Consider the following 15,191-nt stretch of genomic DNA (forward strand, 5'->3'; position numbering starts at 1 on the left):
TTGCAATGACATAGATGGATTTATAGAGTTATGCTAAGCAAAATAAGTCAGAAAAAGACAAATACCATATGATCTCACTCATATGTGGAATTTAAAAAACAAATGAGCAAAGATTAGGGGGAAAAAAAGAGAGAGAGAGAGAGACAAACCAAGAAATAGACTCTTAACTATAGAGAACAAATTGATGGTTACCAGAAGGGAGGTGGATGGAAGAATGGGGGAAATAAGTGAGGGATATTAAAAAGTACACTTAGGATGAAAAATAAAAATAAGATAATAAAAATATTTTGGAGCTCTTTTTACATAAAGATCTTCCTCATTATTTTTTATGACCTTGGAAAATTCCCTGGATATATATGATTATTATTATTTTTAAAAGATTTATATTTATTTGAGAGAGTGTGTGTGTGCAGAGGGAAGAGGGGCAGAGAGGGAGACATAGAGAGAGAGAATCTCAAGCAGACTCCCTGATGAGCTCAGAGCCTGATGTGATGCAATGCCCAGTCTCACAACTCTGAGATCATGACCTGAGCCAAAATAGTCTGTACACTTAACCGACTGAGCAACCCAGGTGCCTCTATATCATGATTATTGTAAACTAATTCTTTAATGATGGATACTTATTTTGCAGTCCTTGTTATTACTAAAGATATTATAATAATCAACCCTGCACTAATTAATACACACTAATTTAGTACTTGGATAAATTCCTAGATGTAAAATTGCTGAGTCAAAGGATATATGCAGTTTTAATTTTGTTAAATATTGCCAAAATGCTCTCGTTTGGTTTTGTTTTAGCATACACAAGGCAGTCTTCATTTCTTCCATACATCAGAAACATTTTCTTTTTCTTTTTTTTTAAGATTTTATTTATTTATTTATTCATGAGAGACAGAGAGAGAGAGAGAGAGAGAGGCAGAGACACAGGCAGAGGGAGAAGCAGGCTCCATGCAGGGAGCCCGACATGGGACTTGATCCTGGGTCTCCAGGATCACACCCTGGGCTGAAGGCGGCACTAAACCACTGAGCCACCCGGGCTGCCCGTGAAACATTTTCAATTACAGTTCAGTTTCTCTAAGGTCCATATCAAGTAGGAAACTGCCAAAAGCAGAGAAAAGGTGGATTGGAAAGACTCCCTGATACTTAGTATTAAGCGAGGGTTGAACTAATGGTTGAACCAATTTATACTCCCATTAGCAATTTATGGATCCCCAGTCCTTCAACAATGTAGAGTATTATCTACTTTTGGATCTTTGTTAATTTGACAGATGAAAAATGATATCTCAATGTAGTTTTAGTCTGTATTTCTCTTATGGATGAAATTGAATAGTTTTTCAAATGAATTTAAAAGCCCTTGAATCTTTTTCTCTGAAATTTCCAGTCTTAATCAGTTTTCATATTTAGTTGTTATTTTTATTCTTGATTTGTAGGAGCTCTTTATATATTAAAGAATTTTGTCCTTTGTGTATAATATGGGGCACATTTCCCCCCAGTAGCCTTTTGCCTTGGCTTTTTGTATTTGCCGTTTTTCCATGCAGTTTTAATTTTTGTACAATTAAATCTATCAATTTTAAAAATGTTAAGGAGTTGCATGGAAACACGGAACTTTATCTGTTTAATTAAATAATCTATATAAGCCAGTATTTATTTTCTACAAACACTAACAAAGCAAAGGAGAATAAGCTAAAGAAAAGAATCTAAATAAATAGAACTCCAAATGTGTTATTTTTCTATTTAAAAAGGGATTTTTCAGTTTTTTAGGGGAAAAACATATTTCCACCTAACCCACTCTTGCTTTTGCAAAAGGTGCAGAAACACACACACACCACAAAAACAGGAGAGGTGGAGACGAAGAATATACAAGGTTTGAAGTAGCCCACAGGAGTCTGGGATGAAAATTTTGAATTGGTAGCTTCTAATCCTAGAAGAAATAGAATGAACATCTTTATTTCTTGATTCTGGACTTTAAATTAGTGGAAGGACTGTATACATCTGGTAGAGGGGAGAGGACCCCAGGCAAAAGTGTCAACTATGCTTTTTTTCCCCCCCAACAAAGATGTCTATGGATTTTCTCCTTCATATCCCAAATTCCAACCCCCTTTCTCTATTTCCTATAAATGTCCTATCTTTCTGTAGTCCATAGTTGAAAAACAGGGGACCCAATCAGTGTTTATTACTGTCTTTTTTTGGCAACTCCTGTATCTACATCATTGGCCATAAAATCTTTTCTGACTTGGGGTACCTTGGTGCCACAGATGGGTGATCAACCGCCTTTGGCTCAAGTCATGATCTCTGGGTTCTATGATCAAACCCCATATCAGGCTCCTTGGCTGAGTGTGGAGTCGGCTTCTTCCTCTGCCTCTCTCTCCTGCTTGCTCTCTCCCAATCTCTCTCTCAAATGAATATATTTAAAAATTAAAAAAAAATTTTTTCTGAGTTGCAGTTCTCCACCCAACCTCAATGTCAACTCAACATGTCCAAAGTTAGTATATTCAAAACAAAACTCATAATTATCACAGTAAAAGGTATTCCTATTTCCTGATTTCATTATTTTAATTTATTCACCTAGGACATACTATGAACTGTGCTAGGAAGGATAATAAAGGCAGTCTCCCAATCTCAAAGAAACTTCAATCTAGAGGTGAAGACAGATATGTAAATGTATAAGCGTTCACTAGAAGTAGGAGCAAAGTGCCATAAAAGTACAGAGATTGTAGCAATTCTGTGCAGAGAAATGAAGAAAATATAAAAAAAAAGAGATGACATTTGCATGGCTTGAAAAGATTTATCAAACAGAACTGGCAGGACCTCACAGGCCAGTAGAACAGAATGTCAAAGGCAGAGTGCATTTTCTAAATACTGAAGGTTTATTGTTGGGGAAGAGGGGTTAAAGTGGCAAGTAATCGAGAATTCTGCCCTCCACACACCCTGCTGCAACCATTGCCACAACCATGATGCCAAAATGAAAGAAGCAAAATCAGAAGTAGTAGCCACTACAGCAGCAGCCACAACTGCCAGAGCAGGAAGAGACTGGAGATGAGGAAAATGGGATCTCATCAGACTACGCAGCCCTCTGGGCCTTCCTCCCATGGCCCATGGGAAGCCTGGTGACCCCAAGTCAGCCCCAAACTGGAATTCACCTGCACGTCCACATTGGGTGAATGGATAAATAAGTTGTTGTGTGTGCATGCAATGGATACTATGCTGCAAGGAACAAACTCCTACTACAGGCAACCTAGATGAATCTCATAAACATGATGTTGAACAAAAGGAGCCAGACAAAAAGGACTCTCTTTACAGAGGTCCTCCAGTATCAAGGAGGCCAATGATTCTACCACAACTGAGTCTCCTATCTCCTTCCTAGGGCAGAGGCTTACTCTGGGGAGGCCGAAGCAACACGTATGGCCCACTGATCATGGTGGATGGGGGCCAATGCTGAATCTCCTTTTCCTGGATGAGAACAAAAAGGTCCTTCCAGAGGAGGCTTTCCCAAAGAGCAAAGAAACCCCTTGAAATGTCAAAAGTTGGTTTCTTATCAAGAATATCTGCCCAACCAGAGGATAGATCCCAGGTTACGGAAGATATATCTGACCACCCTCTCTGCTGACACTTTGCCAGAAAGGGCCACTGTCAATAGGAGGACCTCTGTGCCTTCTACCATCCAGGCTGGAAGGAGCCCTCTGTGACCTAATGGCTATATATTTCCCTGTGGCCATGTGATAGCTATTCCACTCACCACTCTTATCAATGATACCCACCCCCGTGGGTCACCCCCCCGCATTTGGGGCCCAGAGTTGTGTTTCATCACTGGTCTGTAGTGTGCACTCCTTTTTTGATCCAGCTTCCAGTGACTTGCCTACAGGACCCAAATATTTTTCCTGTCACCTGCCTCCTGGATCTTATTTCCCCTCACCAACTGACTACTAAACAGAAAACTTATTATTCCATGCTCTTTCTTGTGCATGTGTCCACTTAGCCCCCAGCACTACCCTTGATTTCTGAACGCCATGGAGCAATTTTCTACCATTTTTTTCTTCTAGCTGCTCATTTTAAGTCCTTTTTATGTGACATGTGCCCCCTCTCCACTCCCATGTTGCCGGCTACTCTGTGAAACTCACCAGATTATCTGACCTGAGATAAGTGTGGATGACTGATACAGAGCTACTCCCTGAAAGGCCACTCTTCCTGCTTTTGGATTTTGTAGTTTCTGTGTCAGTAGCATGATCCCCTCTGCTCTGGTCTATGATCACTGTGCTTTGTGAAACTGTGTGTTCCCTTTGGCTTTTCACAGCATCTGTAGCACTTTTGTGATTTCCCAACAGTAGAGTAAGTTTTTCTGCCAAAAATGGTGCCCTCTAGATTTTCTGCAACTCCCAATATGGAAGAATTGTGAATCTTTCCATAAGACTGCTTCCTTGGTCCTCCCCATTCTTCTCCTGGTGTTGGTTTTTCTGGATTTGAAAGAGCCCAGGAGATGCCCTTTAAAGCCTCACAGGCTTATGCCATGTCCTCTCCAGCCTACTTTAGTTACACTACATTATTGTGAGGCTACCAGTCCTTTTGTCTGAATCCTGTGCATCTCCACCCAGTCCACTTCTGGGTGGAACCTGGACAGTACTGTCACCTTATTCTCACCTTCTTCCCCCACATCCCTGGCACTGGCTCTCTTTCATGAAAACGGCAGTGAACAGGTTCAGTTTTGAACTGGCCCTAAGGAAACAAGTCAGGAGTTGTGTGGGCAAGAGGGAGGGATGAAAGCCATTGGAGAACTGAGAATAATTTAAAAAAAAATTTTTTTAAGTAGGCTCCACACCCAACATGGAACCCAACAAGGGGCTTGAACTCACAATCTTGAGATTAAGACCTGAGCTGAGATAAAGACCTGAGCTGAGATAAAAAGTTGCATGCTTAACTGACTGAGCTACCCAAGGTGCCGAGAATAAATTTTTTTCTTTTTAACATTTTTTTGTATAAGTAATAAATAACAAATAAAAAGTAGGTTGAGGGGACATCTGGATGGCTCAGCAGTTAAGCTCTACTTTTGGCTCAGGGAGTGATCCTTAAGTTCAGGGATCGAGCCCCACATTGGGCTCCCTGAGGGGAGCCTGCTTCTCCTTTTGCCTATGTCTCTGCCTTTCTCTCTCTCTCTCTCTCTCTCTCTCTCTCATGAATAAATAAATAAAATCTTAAAAAAAAAAAGACAAAAACTTAAAAAAAAAAAGAAAGTTGGTTGGGGACAGTCTGTAAAGGACCTTATATGCCAAATCAGGAATTTGAATTTTATCCCAGAAGCAGGGCAAAGCCAATGGAAGCTTTCAAAATATTACCATAATTTGATTCTTTAAAAATAGAAGATAATTCTGACAGTAATGTGAAAGTTGGATTAGAGACCAGATAAAAGGTTTCTGAAGTCTAGGAGGAGTTGATTAAAACTGTACACAATCAGGGATGGAAGGAACATAGAAGAGGAGCCCTTTAGGTAGGCAGTTAGAAATTCAGGACTCAAGCTCTGGAGTGGGAACTCAACAAACCCTAGAAACAGACAGCTGCCACACAGATAACTGGTATTGGTACTGGTGAGATTACCTAGGGACTGCCATCACAGAGAAGGTATATAGAGTAAGAGTCAAGGGGGGACGTCTGAGAAACACTCTCATTTGAGAGTCAAGCAAAGGAAGAGGAAAACCTCTTTGCAGATGAAGGAGCAGTAGGAGAATTAGGAAGGAAACCAGGAAACTATAAGGTTGTGAAGGCCAAGGGACAAGAGATTTTGGAGAAATGTGAGGTAGTCAACAGTTTCAACAGGTAGGGGAGGTCAAATAGGACCAAGAATGAAAATGTGCCATATAGCAATTAGTCCTTCAAGAAGAGTGGTGAACTAGGACAGAAATCAAGTAGTAGCTGTTGGAAAGGTAGAATGGCAGGAAAGAGACAATAGAACGAGGGATGCTTACAGGATGAGTTTCTTCCCTCCAAAGAAAGTGAGAGGTAGAGATACTGAAGAAAGGAGATGATTAATGGAATAAGGCCCTAGAAAGGTAGAAAAAGAAAGGAACAGATAGAAGACACACATCAATGGCAGAACTACAGGGCAGGAGCCTGGGTCCCTGATGACAGCAGAAATGCCTTACCAGCTGCAGACAATTACTCCCAAACTTTCTGTGGCAAAGAAATAAACTTCTGACGTGGTGTTTAGTGTTTCCTGTCATTTGCAGACAAATGTAATCCTGATACTGGAGAGAAGAGTGTTGAAAGAATAAGCAAGCCCCTCTCAAAAGCATTAAGACATGAAATAGCACAGTATGTTCTGAAGACAAGATCAGTCTGCAATTGCTAGACTATCAAAAGTGAGAGAGTGAGTGGTAGGAAAGGAAGATGAAAATGTAGACCCAGGTGTGAGGAGTTGAGACTGGATCCTATGGATAAAAAGTAGCTACATGAAAGGATGTTAAAGAAATTACATGTTCCCATTTTGGCTTCAAATAGATTCTTCTGTGGTAATCTGGAAGGGGCTCATGAGGCAGAACAGGATGTAGGGAGTGTGCTTAGAAATGTCTACTATAGTCCTAGTGAGAGATCATGATGCCTGCGTGGGTTCAGTTATAGTAGGATCACAGAGGATGGAAAGAACTGAGAAATACTTAGGAATTAAATCAGTAGGAATTAGTGACCAATAGCATGGGCAATTGATTCAGGGTGAAGCTTCGGTCTCTATCTTGCATTGCTTTTCTCCATCCCCACTGTTAGTACCTCAAATCAGGCATGCACTACCTTACATATTCATTCAGTAAATATTTATTGAGTGCCTTCTTTGTACTGGGTCCTGCAGATACAGTGGTGAACAAGACAGAAATGGTCTTCACTCTCCTAGATCTTAGGAATCTCATTGCTGAAAGTTTCATTTGTGATATCTCATTTAACCCTCCAAATATCATTTGATAGAAGTATTACTATGTCTCCATCTTACAGATGAGGTCACCCAGTCTAAGAAAGTTTAATAATTTGCTTAAGATCACATGGCCAGCTAATAAGGTGGTGCCAGGAATCATACACAGATCCACCTTACTTTAAAGCCATGGTTTGGTTTGGTTTGGCTTTGCTCTACACTGAATGTGGACTCGAACTCATGACCCCAAGATCAAGAGTTGCATGCTTTATGAACTGAGCCGGACAGGTGTCCCTAAAGCCATATTTTTAATTACTTGACTATGTTCTCTCTCGTGCAATTACAGACCATGTGTTAAATACTATAACAAGGAATTCAGTGGTTTGGATGATTGCAGCCTCCTAGCTGGACATGCTTTCTGCACCTTCATGCTTCTAAAGTGCAAATTGGGGAGAATGGTGTTACCTCATCTAATTGAGGGCACTTGGAGGAAGATGAAGTTTTGTTTTTTTGTTTTTGTTTGTTTTTGTTTGTTTGTTTTGGGAAGATGAGGTTTTGAATGGGAGGTGATACACTGAGGTCTTAGATATATTGATTTTGAGATGGCTATGAAATATCCAAGTGGAGATGTCTAGCAGCAATGTGATAGACAAATTTGAAGGTTAGGGGGAAGCAGGGTTGGAGATAAAGCACTTGGCATCACTAGTACTTAGAAGTCAGTCAAATTAAGGCAATTACTGGGACTCTTCAGGAGCTCCTAGAAATAAGAGGAGCAACCTGTTAAGAAAAGGGCAGTTGGGTAAAGGCTTAAAGAGAGTGAAATAGATAGAACAGTCGATAGAGGAAAAAAAGAGAGGAACTCACCAAGGGCACTCAACTCAAAGATATAATTAAGTTGTATTTACCTGTTAAGAAAAGGGCAGTTGGGTAAAGGCTTAAAGAGAGTGAAATAGATAGAACAGTCGATAGAGGAAAAAAAGAGAGGAACTCACCAAGGGCACTCAACTCAAAGATATAATTAAGTTGTATTTAGGGTTAGAGAGAATGAATTTATAGTTGAAATCGATCTGTGTGGTTGAGGGGTTTTCTCTAGCAGCAATAACCAACTCAAGAATAGGAAAACTTGCAAAAAATTTTATCATTTTACAAGTTCCTTTCTTTTCTCCCACTCAGATTTAAGACCTTGCCTGTGAGATCCCAGAGCGCCCTGATTTTACCTTTGATCTGCTAATGAGCACTTGACCTATCAGGTTCTATTTAAGTTCACCTCCCCTTTGGACTTTGAAATCCTCAAAGTTCTTTGAGACTTTGAAAATTCCAAAGTTCTTTGTCTTTTGAAAACCTGTGTGGTGTTTTTTTTTTTTTTTTAATATATATAATCATTTTTATTTCCTATTATGTACTTATTTTTATCTCCAGGTTAGACTGCAGAGTGTCTGAGGGCAGGGATTGTGATTTTGCACAGTTTTGTAGGAACATCACTGCAGTTCAATGCCTTATACACAGTATTTCATTAAACATTTGTGGGATCAGATTGACTTCAATCCGAAAGCTGCAATGTGTAAACTAACCAACTATCTAATTCCATCAAGCAGTGATTTTTAAGTTTTCCAGACTTGGAATGAACAATCCTCTACTCTCAACCTTTCATTCTCTGTTTTTCATTAAGAGGTAGTTAGGACACCTCCACCAGGTATTTTAACATTTTGACTTTGGAGTTTGGACCTTACCAATAGCTCTCTAGGCTTTTTGACCATAGATGATCTACTAAGTATTTCTGGGTCTGCTGAATCTGTGTTGGTAAAACTCAAAAAATTGGACCTGATGATTGAAGATGTCCCTTCTTGTTGTAAAATCCAAAGATTCAAAGAAAAAAAAAAAGTGACCAGCAGCAAAAAAACCAAACAAATAAAAATAAAATAATATCCAAAAATTCCATGACCCCTGGAAAACCTTTAAACCATACTTGAGAACACTGCCTTATAAAGCACAATTAAAACATGGATGCCAAGTGAAATAAATCAGAGACACAAATACCATATGACTTAAATTATATATGGAATATAAAAAACAAAACAAATGAACAAACAAACAGAAACCAGAAACGGACTCATAAATAGAACAAACTAGTGGTTGCCAGAATGGAGGGGGTTGAGGGGATGGGCAAAATAGGTCAAGGGGATTAAGTGGTACAAACTTCCAGTTATAAAATAAGTCAAAAGGTGCCTGGGTGGCTCAGTTAGTTAAATGTCCAATTCTTGATTTTGGCTCAGGTCAGGATCTCAGGGTTTTGAGATTGAGCCCTGCACTAGGTGTAGATTCTGCTTAAGATTCTCCCTCTCTTACTTCCTCAGTGCTCCTTCTCCCCCACCCCCCAAATGCCATGTGCTCTCTCCCTCTCTCTAAAAAAATAAAAATAAAAATAAATAAGTCAAGGAGATGGAAAGTACAGATAGGGAATATAGTCAATAATATTGTAAGAATTTTGTATGATGACACATGGTAACTACACTTATGGTGAACATTTCATAATGTATACAACTGTTGAATCACTATGTTGTATACCTGTAATATTATATGTCAGCTATACTTAAAAAAAAAAAAACCATTGGTGCCATGTTTCCTGACTGGAAAATGGCAAATAAATTCCTATCTCTATAAAGTTAGGCTACAATCTACAGAGCATATTACTTCTAAAATGAAGACACTGACATTTTACATTTAATTATTGTTTTAACTGCTGATTCAAACATTTAATAGATGCAAGATGTTTTTCAACAGGCTTATCCAAAAATCAAATGAAAGGGCACCATCGTTCACTTTGGTAGTAAAAAGAGAAGAAAGCTAGAATATGAAACACCATCTGAGATCTTATGTGTACCTTGATAACACTTTCCTTTTTTTTTTTTTTTTTTTTCAGATGAGAAACCGAAGAGTGACTTACTCAAGGTTACAGAAGTACTAAATGGCAAGGCCGGTAGTAGAATCCAGGGCTTCCAGTCATATGCCTTTTTTTTTTTTTAAACAACCAAATTGGTCAAAAATCTCCTGAAAGACAAAAACAGATGAAGGTGAAATGCCAGTTGGTTGAGTTTAAACAGAGACTCCACTTTGTTCTTTCCAGGTTCAATAATAAACAATTCTAGTGATTAGCATGAAGGGCTGGCAGATGAAACATTTGACTCCTAAACAAAAATATTTGTATTTTTGCACCACAGTTTGTAAATCAATTGTAAAAATTAAAGGAAACAGAAAACAGAGAATTAGCAAACCCAGAACTCAATTTTCCTTCACTCTTTTGGAAGACAGAAAAAACAAAACAAAATCCCCGTGGTTCCCTTCATTAGCAGCCAGGGTGGTGAGTCCCATTGTAAATCCCACATATAAAGGCTCATGGCTACCTGCAGAGCCTAGGAGTACCAATCACATTAGTGAAGACACCAGATGACCAAAGGAAGCAGTGAGGGTCTGGGAAAGCTAGTAAACAAAAGGCAGCATTCCAAATGAATGCCATTGCTAGAGTCTGCATTGTAAAATGCCTGGATTTGAGAACCCTAAAGCAGATTAGCTTAAGGCAACAAAAGATTCAAACAAGATACAAAGAGCTCATTTTGACACATTAAGAAATTGTCTTCATTAGATCATCAGGTGCTTAAGTGTAATTATTAAAAAAAAATAATTCCACCTAAGTTGTGTTTGAAGAAGCTGTCCTAGAAGATACCTATACGTGGTTCTTGAATATAACATGTTCGTGACCAAAATTCCTAAACCAGATATGCTGGCCTTTTTCCTTTTAATTTTCCTGACTTTTTGAAGGCCTGCAATGACTCTTAAAATTTGTTATACACACCATTTCAACATACCACTCTGCTCACGGACACTAGTACTTTAAACACCAACTAGGAAAACTTGAATCTCTCCAACTGTAAGTGATTTTTCTTCCATGTTGCTGCCTCACAAAGAAAATAAGTAAAAGTTTTAAGTATGAATTGCCAAAATGAAAAGCAGCAAAACATCAGACCATGGTATAATTTCCTGGACATTTTCCATCACTTGTCATGCTAGTTTGGCTCTTGTTGCAAAGTTTAAACTCAAATACACATTAAATGCTTAAATTTGAAAATGTGGAAGGAAAGTCTTATTTATTTTCACGTGGAGGACCCTGATATTTGCTGCTGTTTGTTTTGTTTTGAGGGGGGAGTTAGAGAATTATGTTCAATAAATTTAATAACTACCAATATTGTTTGCCAGTTTTATTTACTAGATATCCATAGTGCTAAGCTTAATAATGCTGATGTAAAGTAAAAATAATTACTTATTGAAAGTCCTGTAAGAAGACATGGTCTCTGGCAATATGTGTAGTACTGGATCGAATGGCCTTCCAGTCAACATTGTCAGGTGAGCAGACCATCAATCAGTCTGAAATTTTACAAATGTATTTAAAGATCTCCTATCAATAGCAGATAAGCAGACAGGCAAGAACAGTTCTGATAAAGCCTATAAGTCAAATTTGAAGTATAATAATGAGAAGCTTTCCCTGTAATTTCTATTTGAAAATTAATATCTCATCATATCTCTTCAGTTTGATAAATAATCACCCCTCACCAAGAACACAAGTAGTTCAGGTCCCACTTTCTCTTGGAGAGATACTCCCTTTGTTTTGTCAGTCCCTAACAGGGTCATAAGCAAGGCTTCACTGACACAGAAGGAAACAGTTCACACCTAATGGGCTGATGTCACCTGCAGCTTTTAAACCAGGTGAAAACTTTGACTTCATTTATATTCAAGTGAAAAAACACTGGAAGAGTTCAGGGAGTCTAAACTCCTAACAGCTTTCTGGCTTCACCTCTCCACTAGGTTTAAAAGTTATATAATCACAATAACATTATAATTAAACTTAAAATTTCTATAAAATTTATTTTAAAAATATAATCAATCACCCTTGTTTGACAGAAGCAAAAAGAAGTAGAAGAATAAAGAGACTGGTGGCTGAGCCACATTTCAAGTTTACTGCAGGCAAGGGGCACAACCTTCACCCCCAACCCCTTCAAACCCTCACTAGTGCTGTGGCTTCTCTAACCTTTTCAGTTTGGTCACATAGACAATGGCAGAAATATGTTCTATCAAGTCAGTAACAGAGTATTTTTTCAGCTCCTTATTTGCTGACTGCATTCATGAAGTGTCTCCTTTCATTGTCTCATCTGTCCATTCCCTGTCTCCTTGGTTGTTAAGCGACAGAACCAAGAATGGCCTAACCTATGCTGCTCCTAAAGCAGTGAAGACAAGTAGTGTGGGGAGTGAGAAATCTGATTCAAATCATGCTCTACTACTTTACAATCACATGGCTTGGGCTAGTTATCTGTAAAATGAGAATAATGTCTCCTACCTCATAGAGTTATAGTAGATACGGTATGGAAAGCACCTGGCATACATTAGGCATACAATCAATCTTAATATTATTCCTTATTAAAAAAGTATTAAGGGATCCCTGGGTGGCGCAGCGGTTTAGCGCCTGCCTTTGGCCCAGGGCGCGATCCTGGAGACCCGGCATCGAATCCCACGTCGGGCTCCCGGTGCGTGGAGCCTGCTTCTCCCTATGTCTCTGCCTCTTTCTCTCTCTCTCTCTCTCTCTCTGTGTGTGACTATCATAAATAAAAAATATTCTTCCTTATAGAAATCCCTAACTATAGGAAAAATTATGCTTTTATAGAATTCTTTCATGTATATCATCTCAGTTAATCCTTATAAGACTACCACACTCAAAAGTAGCAAGGTACTCAAATGTAAATTTTCTGCCACCAGAACCAACTTTTTTTCTATTGGGCTACTATGTGAGGCACTCTAGCGATGGAGACCACAACATATCTCTATATCCTGTGGGTAAAGATGCAGAGCATGGGTTAAAATGGGAGGGATCTTAGAAGCAAGCATATGAAGCAGAAACTAGATATACAATCAAACAAACCCATACTACTTAGTAGGGTAACTACCAAAGAGAAAATGTCCTTAAGGTTCATCAATAAAGTATCCTTTATGATAAAAAAAGGCAATAAGAATAAAAGTGAAACATAATTATAACATCCTAGGTGCTACAATTTTACAAGAATGTGATTATTTTACGTTGGTCACACACAAAAAGTCCTTATGAAAATAATAGACCTACAAAACACTATCTTAGCCTAAGGTTGAGAAAGGTTTCCTATTGTCATTAGATGCAACCAATATCTACATTAACCAAGATTTCCTAAAAACACTTCAGAATTATGAGAGCTTTCATACACTTTACTTCCTTTAATCCTCACAATAACAACCTGAGATACATATTGTATTTGTTATGAGAATACAGACTCCAAAAGACTGAGTGACTTATTTGAGAAAGTGCTGATATCCAAACCTACATTCTTTAAGCCCTATATGTGCATTCTTTAAGCTAAGCCACACTATGTTCTCTGTAGTAATAGAAAAGAACATGTGAAATGGTCCAAATTGTAATCACTACTGTCAATTAATACTCAGGAGAGAACTAACAAATGTTATATTGGTTAAACATGAGTTTGCTTATACAGATTGTAAATATCCTAATTAGAGACTTCTGAGGTCAGAATGATATTCATTGTTTAGGATTGAAAATAATTTTTTAAGTTATTCCTGGTCTACTACCGAAGTCAAACTAAAAGAAAATGTGATTCCTAACTCACTCCATTCTGATTATATACAATTAAGTTCTGAATTTACTATTTGCATTTTTTAAACTTCAAGTTTTCTAATAAGATAAATTTAAAGCTTGGGGTACAAGACTGGCTCAGTCCGTTAAGCGTCCGACTCTTGATTTTGGCTCAGGTCCTGATCTCATAGGTTGTGAGATGGTGCCCCACATAGGGCTATGCACTCATTGGGGAGTGTTCTTGAAGATTCTCTCCCTGTGCCCCTCCCCCCATGCACGCATGTACATGCTTTCTCTTGCTCTCTCTCAAATAAATCCCTTTTAAAAAAGATAAATTTAAAGCTTAATTCAGAAAGACAAATTTTTATCCAGGAATATGATCTTCCCTCTTCCTTATTATTTTTCTTTCTATTACCTGCCCTGGTAAAATCTTTGTTGAGAAGCAAAATATAAGGAATTTTCTAATTAATGGAGTTGAGGTATGTGGACCAATGGTATATAAGTTGAAAGACAAAGTGCTTTTTATTTTGGGATAAAAAGTAAAAAACTACTTTCTCTAAGGAGAACCCAAAGAAGAATAACAGACAGAAACATGTGATCCCAGCTATGGATGGGGAAAATCAACAGTTAGGTGAGGTGGAGCAGTTTGTTCTGCCAACTTGGGTGCCCAGAGAGGCTCTTAAAGTCACTTTGCTAGCTGGATAGTATCAGTGGTGATGGTAGAAAGTGCTGAATGACAAATCAGGAGTCATAGTGAGGAAAAATTGAATGGTTCTTCTCATTTATTTCAGCAACTGTCACAGCATGGGCTATATTCGACCTGAATGTAACTAAATAGAAAATCTGGCTGGAACTACTACTATCTAATTTTTCTTGATGAAACCAATGTGCCCATTGAGACACCATTAAAGCTCAGCATCATTTAGATCAGTGTTTCTCATGAAGTCTAGTTCAAGGACTGCATCAGAATCACCTAATGAACATATTCATCATGTAGATTCCCTATCCTCTCTCTCAGAGATTTATGACTCACCAGTTATATAGATAAGGACTCTGGAACCTGCATTTTGAAAACCCTGGAAAGTGTTGCTAGATTTAGCAAATAGGCAACCCTAACTCCAGATGATTCTATGACATTAGAGTTTGAAAAATCACTTACTTGGAAAAAGTGGGGGGGACCAAAATTGTGTATGATTGTTATATGGTATGCTTATTTATAACAATTAGCCAGACACATTAAAAAAAAAGGAAAAAACTCATTGTCTGTGTTTAGGACTGGCTACTTGACTGCTTTGTGCTTCAAGCTCTCCCTCTGGAAGATGGAAACAAACCAATGATGGTGCCTACTAGGCCCCCGCCACTCTGGTTATGCTCAAAGAATGTACCCAAGAACACAAGAGAGTTAGAAAAGCCATTTTGTCATGACAACAGCAAATTGCTCCTGGGATAAGCATCACGTACACCCCCACCACTTTTTGGATGCCTGTGGCATTTGACCTTTACTTCTTCCTCTCAGACTGGCCCTAGCAGGGAACCAAAGCATCCAAAAAAAAAGAAAAAAAAGAAAAAAAAAAAAGAAAAGAAACATTATCAACTAGTTTTTTCACTGTAAAACCTTAAAAAAAAATCAATTGACACACT

At 38.4% G+C, this 15,191-nt stretch overlaps 1 protein-coding gene and 1 pseudogene across 6 annotated transcripts in view; one reads left to right on the top strand and one right to left on the bottom strand.

Annotated features, from left to right (window-relative positions):
• GREB1L (GREB1 like retinoic acid receptor coactivator) overlaps positions 1-15,191 on the bottom strand; it is a 269,533-nt gene that overhangs the window by 160,351 nt on the left and 93,991 nt on the right. For all 6 annotated transcript variants that reach the window (XM_049112844.1, XM_049112843.1, XM_049112842.1 and 3 more), the window contains exon 2: positions 9,831-9,934. The gene's annotated coding sequence lies outside the window, so the exon portion shown is untranslated. The remainder of the gene's footprint in view (positions 1-9,830; positions 9,935-15,191) is intronic.
• LOC112648191 (proline-rich protein 3-like) lies at positions 2,955-3,691 on the top strand (annotated as a pseudogene).

Source organism: Canis lupus, chromosome 7 (genome assembly GCF_003254725.2).
Source record: "Canis lupus dingo isolate Sandy chromosome 7, ASM325472v2, whole genome shotgun sequence".
Lineage (NCBI taxonomy): Eukaryota > Metazoa > Chordata > Mammalia > Carnivora > Canidae > Canis > Canis lupus.